The 12,876-nt window shown below is 42.0% G+C and overlaps 1 protein-coding gene across 6 annotated transcripts in view; it reads right to left on the bottom strand.

Moving 5' to 3' along the window:
- The window catches only part of dgo (ankyrin repeat domain containing protein 6 diego), a 138,146-nt gene that overhangs the window by 104,063 nt on the left and 21,207 nt on the right, over window positions 1-12,876 (bottom strand). Inside the window, exon 1 of one of the 6 annotated variants that reach the window (XM_069122954.1) lies at window positions 3,837-4,143. The exons of the other annotated variants lie outside the window; for them this stretch is intronic. The gene's annotated coding sequence lies outside the window, so the exon portion shown is untranslated. Of the gene's footprint in view, window positions 1-3,836; window positions 4,144-12,876 lie in introns of those variants that run through there. 6 annotated transcript variants of the gene reach the window in all.

The following is a 12,876-nucleotide window of genomic DNA, read 5'->3' as shown; positions in this document are numbered from 1 at the left end:
AGCGAAGAATGAGCGCGAAATGCGCGATCGTCTCGGTTGCAAACGAGTTGCCCTTTAGGATCCTGATATCGCAATAAAAAAGCTAAGTATGAAATTTACAAGCTGAACCTTCAATTTATCTTAACTTTACTTCAAGAGGTTCCTTTGAACCAGTGAAATCCAGTGGCGATTTCTCTCAATGCAAGTCTTTAACGACGTACGTTTAACCATCGTTTGCTACCTCTTCTTTGACTAGCGTTCTTTATTAAAAGTTACGTAATATCTCAAACTGGACTTTTCTTATTATTTCACATTCTTCTCCTATATATTACCAAGCTATAGAACTTAATATCTGCGTTCAGAAAATTCGACGCAGATTACATGGTATAAAATATCGAATGCGAAGAGTTAAACCAGGCGGTGAAATCGCAAACGACAAAATTACCGATGCAGACGAAGCTACCAGTCAATCTCTATCAGATTTCAATTAACAATGTCGAATCGCGGATGCGAGGCACCCTCGTCTATTCCAATCGAACAAGCAACGATCCATCGTTTTCAATCATTCGAGCGGCGATTGGATGCCGCATCCGCATCGCTAATTACCGATTAACCGGAATCGGCGTCGATTAACGGCTGGCATCGGCATCCGTCGTCGGCATCCCGACGATCGAACGCCCCGTTTCTCGTTGTCTACCCGAAGGCGAAGGCGGCAATGAGAAATCTTTTAATTAGAGATCCCGCGAGATAAGAATGTCTCCCCTGCGTTATCCGTCTACCAAGACAGAAACTCGAACGAGGAGAACATTCCTTCCGTGATCAGGATGGACCAATCAGACGGAGGCTACAGCGGCAAAAACCATCGAGAACAAAGCGTTCAATTAAATGCTCATCCTCGACTGGCCAGGCTACGACTGAGAAATCAACTTGACGCCGATCCACGACCACGGGATCAACCGAGCCGCTGGCAAGAAACAAGCCAAGTTGTTTCGAGCGTGTTGCACCCGTGATTTTCTGAATGTTTCGAATTGTTCGTGAAATTGAATTCTTCGGGACGCCGTGTATTCTCGCGGTCAGCGTTGTTTGGAGAATCGCGCTTTTTGGTGGAACACGGCTGCGTGTTTAGTTTCAATCACATAGAAGACGGCGAGGGTGGTAGAAATTGCGAACGGTTGCCGAGCCTTGTAAGTTTTGACGTTCGATTAGTATCGCTAGATCGTAGGCAATTGATAGGAGTCGATAGGAGTTAGGTTTCTTAATTTTAGACGCTGTTCGATTTCGTTCGTATCGATAGACAGATGGATCTTATTAATTTACGTAGAAGAACTGGCAAGAAACGATATTTAAGAGAATCTTATTAATATTACGTAGTTAAATATTGTATTTTCGTTTATCTTCCACGTCCTTATAGCCAGTACGAGCGAAAATTCTATTGACTACGAAGCGAACGACCAATCTGACCAGAACCTTCTGCACAGCGCCGTAGGTTAAACCTAACGTAAATTGTTATTACCTACGAACATAAGGAAATAACGAGTCTTTTGGAGTGGCAAAAATATTGGATTAAGAAAAAATTGATCTGTTCGCGAGACGTTAATGGCAGGCTGCAAGTAATTTCGATTGTTCTACTCCCAAGGTTGTCGACGCGTACGCAAACCGGTTCTTCTCGCTCCATCGCCAAGAAAAGGGCTATCAGCTCGCTATTGTAACCAAAAGGAGCAATACCCTGGGTCGCGTTCGTTATAATCGCAATATTTATTTACAACCATGTTCGGTATCGTTAGGCGCCTTTAAGTATCACCGTGGAAACCTCCGCGATACGACTGAAATCGCGATTGAACTACCAATGGAAACGAATGAAAATGAAGATATACACGAATGCCATGCAAACGGGACGGTTTTACGATCGTTTCCCTATTCGAACGAAACAGAAAACCATTATGGTTCGAATAGCTTTACCGGTGCGCCGTAAAGTCTTCGATGAGATTGCTCGAATATCACGTTCGGTTCTACCATTTTTAAGGTGTAGATGTAAACGAAATATCTTCCACCACGATAGATAACGAGTTCCCAACGAAAATTACCTTTATCCGTGTCTGTTTTTCTTCGCTAAAGCAAAAGGATATTCCATTGTCGGATTGATATTCCATAGTCCCCATCAATTATCGATTACTCCATCAATTATTTCACGTAACCGAATAATTACTAAAATCAACAACTTTAAGCTTCCATCGCGTCCAACAAATGGTTTACTTCTGGCGTTAAAAATTCGTGACCAATCCATTATGTAGCCGTTATAGCGGCAAAGATAATACGAAGAAACGAACTCGACGCGTTTTTACACGATCGGACAACCGTGCTTAATTTATTTACCTTAAACGGCAGCATGGCAAAAACGGCCGTGACGGAATTTCAACGGAGGGAAAGCGAAGTCCGCCAACGAACCGAACGTAGGATACGCCTAACGACGTTTTACCGAGAACCGGTGTCCCGCTCTAATGAGGTATTCAGTCAAAACCGATCCACGAGCCCAGATACCGGCTGGCATTTCAAATACGCTGTTCCCGGTACTATTTGTAACATATTTGCATAGCAGCCGCGTGCACACTATGCACAGGCGTCTCGTTCTTTCCGCGTATCGACGCCAACCCGTCGCCGATCATGTCGATTCGTTCGACGTTCGAGCGAGCTTGTAAACCAGGGGACATTCAACAGGGAAAATTGAAACGATTTGTTCGTCCTTATCGTCTCGTGGATTCCTTCGAAATTCTACAGATTCTATGGTTATACATCGTACGATCGTAAGTTTTAAGACAACAACTTGGTCCTGTTGCGTAATAATTTGTCGAGTAACGATAACAGCGAATCGACAAGTTAAATGTTGCGGTTTATACGTTTCTTTTTCACAATTTTGTAATTTCTCTGCAAGGTCGATGGAAGATCTAAGTATGTAAATTTTTCGTGCGGAGAATTGATGATCGCCGTTGATTAATGAATATTCATGGAAACGCGGAAGTCTTTGTAGATGCTTTCGCATTTTTTATACTTTCAGCTCCTGCGTTCCTTGTGATTGCATAAGATGCTTCGTTATTAGTTGAACGAACTTCAGCCTCTAAACATATTGGTATATTCGGTCTATGGATAGCGTTGAAGTTTATCACGTTCGTTCGTTTTAACTATACTTTGTCAATCGAAAGTAACACGGTTTATCTGTCTATTCGTTGGCTGAAGGAAGTTAAGAAATAGGAGAGACGAAGCTTGTAACGGTATAGCGGTTACTTAAAGAGAGATGAAGTTTCAAGCGAGCAAAAAGAAATCTTAATTAGTTTCAATAAAAAGTGGATCAAGTTCGACACGAAGGAGAAATTTCGCCACGTAATACTCATTAAGTGGAAATACGAAAAACAAAAAGAAAGACATCGTAATTAAACGGGAACGACAGGAATGGAATTGAGAAGGAACGAGGAATATGTAACGAGATATAATTTCTTCTGCAAGTTCCATAAAACTGGGTTACCGTAGTAGGAGCGTTCGATCGTGTCACGATGGCCTTGCGTTTCACATTGAACTCCGTATTAAAGAGATGCGATTAAATAGCCAAAAAGAAGATGGATAAAGTATTATTATACTTCTATGGCGAATACGAGTGTCGAACGAATTGTTGAACGATTTCTCAAAAGAATAAATTACTTGCTGTATTACTTGCTGAAATTTATAAACACACATTAATTACGTCCGTTATTACAACCTTGGAGATACGAATCTCAGAAGTAAAATTAATACGATCGGTAATTAGATGATTTACGATTTAAATTATACATGTAACGGGAAAACATCGTCTTCGCGATGACTTTCACCTCAAAGAAACTTTCCTTCCACGATTCCACGGATATTCGACCACGTGTACGCCTCAATCGTCCCACATCCCATGAAAACTCGATGGTTGCACTTCAGCCACTTCACCGTGTAACTTCATACACACGTAACGCGCAAAACATGGTCGTTCGTGGAATCAACAGGTGAATCGAGGGAACACACGGTGCTTGTAGTAACCGGGTAGCGGATTTATAGGCAGGTGTGCATCGAAGCACGCGTTTAAAACACGCGTCTATCGCGATGCCGCGGGGTTAAACGACGATGGGAAATAGAGTCAACGAGATGCGGCCGAGATAACGCACAGGCAATGACTGACGTGGCCAGGCGAGATTACGTCCTGCCTTTAAAAGGACGACGCACCCCATCCGGCGTGTTGGTGCTCACCTATCGATTACGTGACACGGTCACGCTCGTGAACGTCGAATTTGAATACAAGCGAGACGCTTCAATGGACTCTCTCTCCCTCGCTACCTGAATTATCTGCGGTTACCTAGCATCCCTTTATCGAGTTCACGTTTATACGCCAGCCATACGAGACTGCGGCTTGTCTGGATGTAGGTTCTTTTTTTCTGTTACCGAATGACGCTACGACGAGCGTTGCATGGTGCTGTCTGTCTAACAGAAACGCCAATGGCATGATTTTACAGCATCTGATAACTGTCTTACAACGACTGATTTTGAATATCTATTTATAACGGCTATAAATCTTCGACTATATAGATGGCGATATTAATCTTGTGGATGGAGTAACGCGTCATGAAACGCAATTAAAAGGAAGCAGCCACGCCTAGGTAACGTCGCGAAAACGCGTGCACGCATGAACGCATCGCAAGGCAAGAACAATGCAGAGGCTCGTGGCGACGTGGTACCATCTGCAGGCAATTGCGACTGAAATTAAATAATCCATCGATAATTACATATATTGAGTTATTAAATAGCCCTGGTAACCCGGCATTACCGGTTTCTTAATTAGTGTCTGGATTACCATCGTGCGTGCTGACCATGAATGCGATGCGGACCATAACCGTCGTCGTTTATTATATTATAGTCACAAGAGTATTATTATTGTTATTAAAGATTACGTTATTCGTAGAATCGTTACCATCGATAGATCAGCATCGCTCGAGATCACGCGAGATCTCGGCAACGGTAATTCGAGTTCGGAAGAAGACTCGACCATTCCGATTTCCAACTTCTCGTCTGCACGTTGGCGAATAGATCGATATTTAATTGTAACGTTCGACGAACGTGTCACGCATTTGCCAAAACGATAAAAAACGACTCTATCCAGCGATACGTTGAACCGACACGAGCCGATATTTGACGCGACGTCACGAAACAAACAACGATCCTTGGACCGACACTGTCCTACACGTTTCGTGTTCTCGTGGTTGTCCGTAGAGGATCGAGCCGCGGCTCAGGATTCCAGTCTATTTATTTTAACCGCGATATCGATGATCGCAAACCACAGTGGAGAACGGATCATAGTGGTTGGCGATCGATACCAGCTGCAATATGATCGGTTACATTCAGGTTTTGCCTCGCCATCAAACGTTATCGGCACCAGCTTAACAAAATTGCCGTTGTAAGTATTTTCCAATCGATTTCACCGGTTCTAACGACTTAATGCCACGCTGGTCCATATGAAGGTCTTTATTAATTATTAGCTACGGTCCGGCATAATATACCCCGGCGGAGAAACGAACAACTCTGTCACGCGTTATCGGAGGCAAGATCGCGGCCAACTCGCCGGATTCTTCTCCGTAATTGACCAATGCCGGGTAAATCAGCCCTCGATGGATGTATTTCGGCGAGTAATCGCTGGAAAACTTGTTTCCGATGGCCTATTGATAGACGTAAAGACAGGACGGTGAACCATATTGGGTAATATTAATTCGTAATTGATTTTCGATCCACTGCTTCTGGATTTCTGTATCGTCGTATGTTCTTAATCTTATCGTTGATTATTTTGACGAGTCCTATCTTGCCAAGCCATTCGTAGGGATATTACGCGATTTATACCGCGTACAACGCGTTTTCAAACGCTAACGAAATAAATTTGGAAGATTAAGCTTATCTTTAGATCCGAGTAAAATGCAATCGCTTCTTCGCGACGTTCTTCAAGTTCGTCTTGAATGCTATAGGCTCTACCGCCTGCAATGTTTTGGCTGGAAACATTACCCTTGAGCTTTGAAACGTGATTCGTGCGAGGGTGGAACAGTATAACGCGGAACAATGCGACGTACACGAATGGTCATAGGAATTCTACGCTGTAGACGATAAATCGTGATCTGGAGAATTGGAAAAATTTTGGTACCAACTAAGAAAAAAGCGACGGTGCGTGGAAGTCGAAGCAGATAGAGAATAAGCATCGAACATCGAAAGTTACGATAGACATCGCGATCGTTCTGTACAAGGTACATCAATATAAAACCGGGTTGCATCGCCGGGCTCGTAAGTCGATTCCTAACGAGTACAAAGCGGCATATCGCCGATTCTAATTCTATACGCACTATTGTATGCCAATTGTACAACGTCGAGAACGATGAGACTGCAAGAGGTGTACAGGCAGATAACAAGTGGCGATACGCAGCCAGAGACACGGAAGAAAAAGAAACGGCCTGGCATAGGATTCGCGTAGCATCGGTGGACACGCGGAACCAGTATCGATCTTATTGTTCGAGAACGGTATTGTCTTTGTGCTTCGTTAAAATCGCACGACAGTACCCGACGGTTCTACAAAAATATCGATTCCACGCGATTCTTAACGTTTGAGACTTCTTTTTCGATGTTTCTAGTTTCGATGGAACTATCGGCTTGGCAACCAAGTGACTGCGGATTTTGCCATTAGGTGAAATTGACAAAATCCGCAGTCGCTTAGTTGCCAACCCAATATTTGGAATTATTCTTTTGGAAATAAGAAATGAAGAAAGATGTTTCCGTGTCTTGAAGAAAATTTTCATAAATATGTGGCAACGTAGAAAAAATAGGAAAAGTATGTTCGTGTAAGATTCGAGAAGACAAAAGTTTAGCGCGCGTAATCGTTTTATGTTCAAGTTCATCGGCCATGAAAATCCATTGTATTCCAACGATGACTGGCGCGAATATTTGATCGCATTACGTACATCCACCGACTAACGCGTCGAAGCATTTAATTAACGAACGAATTTATCCTACCACTTATCTCGCCGTTTTGCAATTCTAATTTATGTAACATTTCGAATCTTATCCGATCGTATCCATTGTATTCTTATTCTTTATACGACAGGCTTGTCTATAACGAAGAAGTACGATGAAATTCAACAGCAATTATTTCACGAATATTCCTCGAAGAGTTAAGGAACCGTTAAACGAACGTAAAAGAAACTGGATCTGACTTTTCACGTTTTATACTTCTGTGAGAATGTCAGTCGATGCTTCCGATACCTTCGTTATACATTTTCAATGCTAAGCAAAGCGGACACGTTCGAGCAAATCTGATTACAAACTGAATAACGAACGGGCTAAAAGCATCCTTTAAGCTGATCTTTTCATGTCATCTTACCAGCGTATGCTTCATGACTCGGTAAGATCGCAATATCGATCCATTGTTAACCATTCGAAACCTCAAAACAGGTCATCATAGCTGGCAAGAAGGCGCGCTTACGTCGTGATTCGTGTATAACCACGTTTGTAATACCAGAGATGCTGAATGTAAAAGATGCGAATGCAGCTAATAGACTATACGTCGAATCACCGTTCCCGTACGCACGAACCATGATACAGGAGAAGAGTTGATTTTAAACGCTGCTTTTAAACGTAAAACGTTGCCTACTGTGTCGCTTCTTTGCAAAATAAAGGGCTAGATCTACTCCTTCTAGAATTTTCTCTAAGAATATCTTTATTTCTCTAATTATAAAACTACAACTAGATAGATATTCGCGTTATTTCTGGTAGAACGAGAGAATCGACATAAAAAGTATATCTAACGGAATAAAAATCGGAAAGGATTAATTTATTTGAAAGAAGCAAACTTCTCGTTGCTCCTTTTCACAAACGAAAAGATATTTCACTTATTTATCTTATTTCGCTTGAAATTATAATCTTTTCTTCGGAATTAATGGCTCGCGATAACCGGAGACCAAAGGTACACGGAAATACGCAAGTTAAAAGAGAAATGCAAAAACCACGCGGAACATTTCGCCGAGGCGAATTTTATCGGTCGTAAAGCCATATTGTTTTCCAGTGTCATTAAAAGCGGAGGGAACTCGCACGGCCAAGCCTAACTATACGTCAAAGAACGATCCTGATGAAGAATCTGCACGCGGCGCCCAACTCCTATAATCTCTGGGCTCGCAGCAGGATAAATTGTACGCTGGCGATGAATTGACGGTGATCGATGTCCACCATCTACCAGGGTCGTCGACGTAGGAAAAACGAAATGAAAAATCGCGATGCTATCTCTGCTTCAACAAGAAAAATCGGTATAAACCTCGTACGGTATTTATTTAGAGAGATATCACGTAGGAAAAACGAATCTCGCGTGCTCACATTGAAATTGAACAATTAAATTGGATATACGCGATCTTAAACGCTGCTGTCCACGTTCCGTGAGTTCCACTCGTGTCATTCTACGCGTCATTCTACACACATTCGTGTCAAAAACACACGCGAATACGTGTAAGAAAATTTGTTTCCAGCGATGATATAATCTTGTCTTTTTTTAGAACCGAAAATTTTTCTAAAGTCTCCTAAAGACAGAAATGATCGACGTCGTAGACGACTATCGCACCTAGAAATTGATAAATGAAAATTATCAAATATTTTCCGGAGTAATATTCTAATCTCTAAATCGTTGATATCCAATTTCACGCTAAATTCCTATATTTAATAAATTCACCTGTCAGAATCATCGATCAGGCGGCCGCTATGATACGTTGATAATCCATACGACTGATAACTCGTTCATTAATCATCGTGCTGTTCGTGAAATCACCGATCGTCGTATTAACCGTTGAAACCGGAAAACGGACAAATTCGAATCGTGTTCCATCGCCTCGCGTCATTTTTAATAAGCGTCCAACCTTCGATTCGAATTATTATGTACACGGTTGACCGATTAACGATTAATTTTACCGATTTTTCTCGCGACGAAGACTGCAGATTTCTCCATGTGCCTTTGTGCCGCTGATACCTTCGATGGATAGTTTAATTGCGCCTCCTATGGGAGTGGTTCCTCCGGACGACCGTATATGGGAACACGTGGCAAACACTGGAGCAGCGCACGTGCGCTGGTAAAATATATTGATAGCCACGTTATCACGTGTGTACCATACGTACAAAACGGAGAACAAAAGCAAGACAAACGGAATCTCTGCTTCTCTCTCGCCACCGCGTCGTAAGAATGGACACGGAGTTCTTAGAACTGGAACGCACGACACGAACACGACCAAGCTCGCATTAAATCCGATAGTTTAGTGCTAATGGAAACAGTTTCGTATATACCTGGGGACGAGTTCGAGGTTACTTCGAACTGGTAACGAGTCTGGCTTCGCAGTAAGGGATAAAGAAGAGGAAAGAGGAATTGACTTTCGAACTGAGCGTCGTCGAATGGTCGCCGTGGCTGGGATAGTTCGAGTTAGATTTGAATTCGATTGCTTGATTTTAGTCTACGTTTTATATCGCACGATTGAAACGTCCTACCTGTCGTTTCCAAACGAAATTGTTTCTTCCTGCCATTTCTTTCTCTTCGTTTCATTCGAAACATTTAACAATAGTAGCCAGCGTGGTATAAGTTTTGCTTCGAGAACGCGAGCAATTTCAAATATACCTCGACATATCTTGAAAAACGAACGAATGTTAGACAAGATAGAAGTTGCATTGGTTACTCAGCAACGTTATTTTACTGTCCTCGATGAATCTATGGCTCAAATAAATCGAAAGGAAACTTAATCGTTTCTACATTAAGGCAGATTAGATACAGAAATTACACGCCGGTCTGACTAATATAGTTGCTTCTACTTATCGAGTGATCGAAATCCCAGAGTAACGCCGTTCCGTGCCGGTTACACCGGACTCGATTGACCGTGTGGATCATTTCGCTTAACCTGTAGATAAAAAGAGGTAACTCCTGGCTTCTACCAACTTGTAAATCCTTTCGATTAAGCCGAGAAGGATTCTTCGAACCGTTCGGTAAACATATTAATATCCCGGCCGATATATTAGAGAGCGTGATATGTTTTACGAGGAGGATCGGCCGTAATTTGCTCGTTTAATTCACCGAATAAACCTCACCACCGGGGAATCGGGTATCATGGGAATCGGCGATTCTCGGCGCAATGCTAACTGCAGGAGTGCAAAGGAATGCGTAGCAGAGTGAACCAGCGTGTTTCGTTCCCGCGGTAGTAAAAGGGATGAGTAGATAATTGTCCGCTATTTCTTTCGGCTGTGGCAAGATCAACGCCGCGCAGATTCCGCGCGCTTTCAATCCGCTCTTATGCGCTCGCGTAAAGACCTCCGGATAAAATCATTTTCCCAATTAACGGCAGAACGGCCGTGGAACAAACCATTTTCCCTTTCGACGCAGAAAAACCGCCAGGCCAACTCGAGGAACGCGGTGTTCGATGATGTCTTTATGGCGGAGAAAAATTGCTCTTCTCGCTTTCAATGTTCTCGTTACGTTTCCCTTCTTCGGAGAAAAATTTCTTAGAGCTGGTAGAATTTAATTACTCTTTGTTCTTCTGAAACATTAACGTAACGTGTATGGTCATTGATCGTTGACGAATGCCGTACGTTCAGGAATACTTGTTCGCGATAACGTTCATGCTTCGGTTACACAGAAGTATAAATGTACTTGCTTTGTGTAAATTGTGCAAATGTACTTGTATCGTATTTTCTTTCCTTAATCTACAACCGATAGGAATCGACGAAATCCTAAGAATTTTTATTTTTGCGGTGGAAAACGCGCGTTGAAGCTATCTGTCTGTGTAGTAAAATGACCATACTATTATACTTACAGATTGATAGCGGTTTGGTTGATTCAACTATCTATATTTCATTCTCTTTTTTTTTCATTTTACTTTATTTTGTTTTATTTTATTTTATTTCGTTTCATTTTATTTTATTTTAGCTTTAATACCAATTACTTTCCATTCTAATCACCAATCCCATCTCCGATCTTAATCTTAAATTTCAATAAAAAGAACAGACCAAAGTATTTCTGGCATAATAGCGAGATAATCTTGCCGATCTCTATCCAGGTAATTACCAATTAACCGCGATCGCTTTGGCCAAGCGGACATTTCGCGTTCGTTTGCAATTTAACGTGAACGTTGATTGAATACGCGTCTCTCCCCATTTACTTCACTTATATGTATGCATACGCCTCATTAACTTACTCCTGTCCGCTGATATACGTCTCACTTATACCGTTTTCGCGGCACTTAATTACAGACGACATCACCAATTCCATCAATCAGCTCTTGGTTTCACGGCGGCCACGTCCACGCGATTATTGCTTAATTTTCGATTGTAAGTTGCATTATGACGTACACGTTCCACTCGAAAGTTGTCGATGATCCAGCGCACGAGCGTTCCTTCTTTCGACGCTCGTGGTTTCCGTGTTAGACGCCTGGACCGGTTCGTTATGATCGCGGCATAGTTTGCCATTTTATCGAGCTAGCGGGCTAAATTTAATAGTCGACGATTAAGATAGCAAGAGAATTAAAGCGGTTTAATTGGATTCCTGGCACGCATTTCTTATACGACCACGTCTTCATTATGCCTCGACTCTTTTTCGTTCGTTCGTCGCACCAACTTTCGCAGCTACTGGTTCGGCGAGTACCAATCGTTTAGAATTTCAATAAAGCGTTGTAGAACATCAAGAACATTAGGAAACGTTGCTCGTCACTGAGTGACACGTGACGCTCCGATCACGTTCTCTTCGTCATCTTCGATTCGACCATACTTTTCTAACGTTAAAGAATATCTTCGGTTTCAACGAAATATGAAAAAAGATCTCATTGCGCGTCGAGCATTCTCTTAAGAAGTAACAAATTCTTTCGACTTGCTAAAACGAGAGCGAAATTGAAATATACTGAGAAATTTCAAGCGTCTTTGAACTTTAAAGTATTCGAGTAACCAATCGTGTCGTTAGTTCGATATAAACGCGATAATTGTGGAATGTCTACGGTACAAGTTCATCGTTAGTCTTGTTACGCGTTCAACGCTGGTTGATTAAACGTTTTTAAAAAATCCGATTAAAGCGCACTTCGGTGTCGCTCTGTTATCCGTAAACCGATCGTCCCACGTTCGCGCGAGCTGTTCCAGCGATAAGCAAAAGTTGGCCGACAATTTTGTATCGCGTTACGATAATGCGTACAAATTACCAAGGTTGAGTAAAGATGCCGATCGAATAAAAAGGAATGGCGATCCGGTGGCAACCGGCGCGAAAGATCGCGATCGATCTCTCGAGTTCTACTTTTCGTTGCGATCGTAAATCGTTGAACGATCGTGACTCGTGTAATTAGCGGATTCACCTTCGTTAAGATCATCGATATCCCGATTAGAATGGTCGATGGTAATGACTCTTTCTTGGCCATTCGTCTTCGAGTTGATATCTGCTAATAATCGGTGATAATCGAAACCAATTATCGAAACTGTTATGATCGCTCGAGTTCGAAAGAATGGAACGTACAATATACAAGACTATTGGATCGGTTTCTTTGAAAGAAACGTATGCGATACGATCGAGTTGTCTATTTTATTTTGTTTCTTGTACAGTCGTATACAAGTCGTTTCTCGTTCAAGATCCACTTTTGTCGTTCCTTTTATCTTTGCTTCGCTTCCTTCGACTTAATATATTTAGTCATTATTCCATAACAGCCTGTATAATACAACTTTATTTACTATTATCGAACATGTAAAGAATATTAAATGTCCTATGTTTAACTTCAGTCGTGATGAAACAAAAGTAAACGAATTTCCACGCTATAAAGTACGAGTCACGCTAACGAACAAACCATTAAGTCGCTAACTAAAAGA

This window comes from Bombus flavifrons, chromosome 11, assembly GCF_040668555.2.
Source record: "Bombus flavifrons isolate JBK064 chromosome 11, iyBomFlav1_principal, whole genome shotgun sequence".
NCBI classification, from domain to species: Eukaryota; Metazoa; Arthropoda; class Insecta; order Hymenoptera; family Apidae; genus Bombus; species Bombus flavifrons.
The sequence above is the reverse complement of the archived record's forward strand: the minus strand, read 5'-3'. Positions and strand labels throughout refer to the sequence as shown.